Raw genomic sequence first — 5,839 nt, forward strand, 5'->3', positions numbered from 1 at the left:
GGGAAAAAAATGGGACCAACACAACACAGGTCCATGACCCATTTTGGTCATTCAAAAGTTGTAGTCCTCGGAGAGATCTTTTTAATGAGGTATTGTGCACATCAAATGGAGATCGTATGCCAAAGTTACGACCCCAAGAAGTTGATGTACCAATTTACCCAAACATGGCCCATAGTTTGGTGCTTCATCTCCTAGGGTTAGATTTTTGGATGTTTAGGGTTTTCCATTGTTTCTCAATAATAAATAGGCCTTTGAGGCTCATTATCACAGTTCAAAGGCATGGGGCTGCCACATCTCTTCTCATAGATAAGCTATCATCGCCCGAGATAGTCTTATTTCCATTTTGATTGTAAGCATATTTCAGTGTTTGATATTAATGAAATGAAGTGTTATTTCTACTACATCTTTGTATTTATGGTTATATTTGTAATTTGTTGTGTTCCTATTTAAATCCATATCGCTTGTCTAGGAAACTGTGAGACGGATAGAGATAGTGCAGAGGTTGCTCAGGCTTGAGAAAAGCATTGCAATCTTCTCATATTTTCTGGCTAATGAAATATACAGATAGCATGGGTTTTTAGTTGTGTATTTCCCCAGGAAATCATTATGTAATTTTTTGATTGATTTCTTTCTCTTGTATGCTTCGTGATTTCGTGATCATTTAATTACTTTCGTTGATGAGTAGATTAGATTCAAGTCTATTATTTTAGTAAATTACAATTATCAGTTTGAATCTACAAGGAATTTCTACATGGTATTAGAGAACAAATCACTATAGAAGAGGAGAATACAAGTTTGCCTTTTGCAGGTGAAATCAAATTTGCAATATCATACATTAGAGCCAGAAGGATGTCATTCTACGGATTGAGACTCAAATATGCCCTTGAGGGTAGTTCAAACTATATTGCTTGGATGGATAGGATGAAGGTAGTGTTGGAAGACAACGGACTTAAGGAATTCATATAAAAATATATTCCTAAGCTGGTTGATGCTTAAGATCTAGTAGAGTGGAGAAAATGTGGTGCAAAGGCAAGAAGGATTATCCTAGAAGGAGTTTGAGATCATATTGTCTCGAACCTCCACAGTAAGGAGACTCCATATGCAATGTGGAAGGCCTTGACAAACCTGTTTCAAAACAGTAGTGACCACAGGAAGCTGGAACTAAAGGACAAGCTCAGGAAAATCAAGATGGAGAAGGGCGACACAATACCAAAGTACTTGACCAAGTTCACCCAATGTTGGGATGATCTTGGAATTTTTGGTGTGACAGTTGTTGAAGACAATCTAGTCAACCTAGCACTTCTATGCCTTCCCAAGAGCTGGCACAACTACCAAGACTCAGTAAATGGGAGGGAGAAGCTACCAGAGTGGGAACATTTGTGGTCCGACTTGGTGCAAGAAGAGATTCGGCGGAACACCAGAGATGGATCCTCATCCAAGCATGATGATGAGGAGAAATGTGCCTTAGCTAGAAAGGCAAAGAATGGGAAAGGGAAGTCATCCCATTCTAAATTAGATTCTAGTCAGGGTGGCAAGAAGAAGGACATGTCGAAGATTAAATGTTTTCATTGTAACGAGATGGGACACTATGCCATGAAGTGTCCACACAAGAAAGTCAAAATCCATCAGGAGGAGTGCCATGTGAAGCTCTTGCTTCAAAATTCGAGTAGGATTTTTCCCACATCACTTGCATGGTGACATTGGTGATGGGTAGTGCGTGGTATCTGGATAGTGGAGCCTCATGACCGATAACGAAAAAATCTTTAGTGACTTGGAGGAGAAGGACCTCCAAATGTACATCAAAATAGGAGATGATGAGAGGTATAGCGCGATCGGCCTGAGTACTATTACCTTTCAAAGGGAGTTTGTTTCTCCTCTCACATTAAAACATGTCATGTATCTTCCAAGTTTGGAGAAAATTTGGTTTCAGTTTTAATGTTGGAGGACCATGGCTATGATGTGATGTTTAGTGAAGGAAAGGATTTCCTTCATCATATAGACTAAGGACAAGTGAAGCAGATCAGGGTTCAGGTGAAGAACCTCTACAAATTAGATGTAGACCATTGTGCTGCTTTGTGCATAAAAAGAAGAGAAGGTGCAAAGTCGAGACATTGGTGAGTTGTGGAATAGAAGATTGGGTAACTTGCACCATGAAGCTTTGAATATCATGCAACAAAATTATAGAGTACTTCCCAAGGGTATACTAGAGCAGAGAGACACATGCAAAGTGTTTACATTGGGGAAGTACACGAAATCTACCTATCATGACAAGGACAGTCAAGCATAAGAAATTCTTGAAAGAGTTCACTCAAACGTTTGTGGACCATTCTCAACAACCTCCATGACCAAGCACAAGTATTATGTAATATTTGTAGATGATTTTTCTCGTAAGTGCTATATTTTCTTCATGTAAAAGAAATATCAGATGTTCACTAAATTTTGTGAATTTAAAGCACTTGTTGAGAAATACATTGGTAGGAAAGTTAAAGCTCTCATGAGCAATAAAGGTGGAGAATATGTGTCAAATGAATTCAAGAACTTCTCTGCATCAAAAGGAATTCAACGGGAGTTAATAACACCCCATAACCCACAATAGAATGGGGTGGTTGAAAGGAAGAATTGAAGTATTGTGGGAGCTGCATGAGTGATGTGACATGATCAAGGTCTACCATTACACTTGTGGGTTGAAGCATGTAATGCAGTTGTATATGTGCAGAACAGGATTCATCATTGGATTTTCGAGATGACTACACCATAAGAATCTTTTTCAGGTAAGAAACCATATGTGGCACACTTCATTATCTTTGGTTCATCATTCTAATGTGATGTTAACAAGGATGCATGGAAAAGGCTAGAACCAATAGCTGAATTGAGCATATTTGTGGGGTACACTAATACAGCTCACAACTATCAGGTGTACTTGCCATCTCACGGGATGACAGTGGTTCATATAGATTTGAAGTTCGATGATGAGAAGGCCATGATATTTTCCCTTGAGAGGGAGGTTTAGTTGCATGGAGAAGAGGAGCTTTGAACTCCAAAAGAAGATCCTCAGGATGATGTGAAGAAGCCACATGCAAAGGAGCAGAGAGTGGAAGCAACCACTCGTGCAGAGACTTCCATAGATGGAAGGAAGTGCATCGGAGAGGCTTCCAGATTGATGCATGATGCTAGAGAGAACGTGGGAGCACCCATATCACAGCACAGGAAGAGGAGGTCACCAGATCAATAGACTGGCTACATGGATTTGATGAGAGAGAGTGTAGAGATTGAGCCATGCTAATCTCAGGAAGCAATGGATCAACTAGTATGGGTTGATGCCATGGTAAAGGATTATGACTCCATTATCATAAACAATGTTTCAGAAGTGGTCCCAAGATCAACAAACAAGTCATTGGTGAGTTCTAGATGGCTTTACAAGGTAAAGAAGGCAGCAGATGGGAGTGTGGAGAAACACAAGGCCATATTTGTGGCCAGAGGGTTCTCTTAGGTGGAGGGAATTGATTATGAGGAGACCTTTCCTCCAGTAGCAAGGTACTCTTCAATTAGATCTATTCTAACACTTTCAGCACAAATGTGATGGAAGATACATCAACTAGACGTGAAGACAACATTCCTCAATGGTGTGATTGGGGAAGAGGTGTACATTGAGCATCTGGAAGGATTTTAGACCTTCAACAGAGAGTCTCATGTGTACATACTCAAGTGATCATTGTATGGATTGAAACAAGCACCCCATGCTTGGTACACTAGGATTGACAACTATTTCACCAGATTGGACTTCACCAAAAGTGAAGAAGATGCGAACCTTTACCATATTGTGGTTGAAGGTAAATTGTTGATTATAGTATTATATGATAGGTTATGAAAAGCTGGTAAAACCTTGCAAAGGGGATATTGCAAGAGATTTCGAGATGAAGGACCTAGGGCTCATGCATTATTTCCTTGGTATGGAAGTATGGCAAGGAAATGAGGCATTGTTTGTCTCTCAAGGAAAATATTCAAACAAGATACTGAACAAGTTCCACATGGAGAATAGCAAACCCATGGAGACTCCTCTAGCAGGGAATTGGAGAAAGAAATATGCTACTTCAGGTGAAGTAGTGGAGCCTACTATTTACAAGAAGCTTGTGGGTTCACTTATGTACTTGGTGAACACATGACCTAACATGTGTTTTTCATTTAATCAACTTAGTGAAGCAAATGTTAAGACAACCAAACTCTATTGGAAGGCAGTTAAACATGTGTTGATATACCTCAGAGGCACCACTCAGTTTGGTCTTTGGTACAAACAGACAGAGGAAGTGAAGATTCAAGGCTTCATAGATGTAGAATGGGCACAGATTCCGTATGACAGGAAGAGAACATTAGGGGGAATCTTTAGTATTGGGTCAGCAGTAGATTCTTGGTATAACAGGAAGAAGAGATCAGTTGCACTAAGTTCAACAGAAGCAGAGTACATGGTTTCTAGTCAAGAAACTTGTGAAACTAATTGGATGAGGAAGATCCATGTGGGTTATTTGGTCAGCATATGGATCCTACAATGACTTACGGTAACAATAAGAGTTGTATCAAACTCTCTGAGAATCCATTTTTTCATGATTGATCCAAGCATATTGACATCTGATATCACCATTTACAAGATTGTGTGTAGAGGAGAATCATGTTGTTGGAGTACATTCCTACATAAGAACATGATGCAAATATTTTGACAAAGGCATTGTCAAGATGAAAATTCGAGTTTCACAGAGGTAGGATCGGGGTAGTAGATAATCTCTTTCTTGTTGAGAGGAAGTGTTGTAAATTCAACAAGAAAATCCTAATTTAATTTTGTCCCTGAATAAAAGTAGGAATAAAATTGTAGTTTCACATCTTATGACAACTTGCATTAGTTAACTAAGTTAATTTTACTTAGTTGGCTCAGTGAATTCGAGTTGAGTGCTAACTTGAGTCATTTAGTGTCTCCTACATTATAGGAGCCCTGGTTGAGTTTATTTTGAGTTGTAATTAAATAATTCAGTTTAACTCAGTTAAATTTAGTTAAACTAGTTCCAACTGTTGGAGGAACTAGTGGGAGGTCTAGTAGTGTGGTGTTGTCTACAATGTAGTGTGGTGTTGTCTACAATGTAGTGTGGTGTTGCTTGTAGTGATCAAACAGTAAATTGATGATGTACTCATAAATAACTCATGCATGTCATATCTAAGAGTTATTCAGTTGATATTGGAGTTCAGGGATAATGTACTATCAATTGTATAATCATCCGAATTGTACAGGTGGTGCATGCAGTCAGAGGAAGGCCTATGAGGATTGCACAATTACTATTGAGGAATTTCCCTAATTAATAGGGGGTAATTCCCAAGGGAACAACACAAGGAAATAGGGACTTGGGCAAGAAGAAAATTGGTTAAGTATTGGTCTGGGCTTGTCTAGGAAGCTATGAGACAGATAGAGATATTACAGAGATTGCTCGAGCTTGAGCAAAGAATTGTAATCTTCTCATATTTTCTTACTAATGTAATATACATATAGAAGGGGTTTTTAGCTGTGGATTTGCCCAGGAAATCATTGTGTAATGTGTTTATTGAATTCACTCTTGTATCCTTCATGATTGCGCGATTGTTTAATTGTTTTTGCTGATGAGTAGAGTAGATTCAAGTCTATTATTTTAGTAAATTACAATTAGCAGTTTGAATCTACAAGGAATTTCTACACATATATTGTGTCAAATGTGTTTGTGAGTTTTTATTCCATTGTTCTCTATTTTTTGCATAATTTTGATTTGCATGTTATATGGAATTAACAATAATATACATATTCAGAAATCTAAAGAGAAATAAA

Source organism: Pinus tabuliformis, chromosome 1_1, assembly GCF_031772625.1.
Source record: "Pinus tabuliformis cultivar Carrire ecotype Pingquan chromosome 1_1, CPIR1, whole genome shotgun sequence".
In the NCBI taxonomy this organism is placed as follows: Eukaryota; Viridiplantae; Streptophyta; class Pinopsida; order Pinales; family Pinaceae; genus Pinus; species Pinus tabuliformis.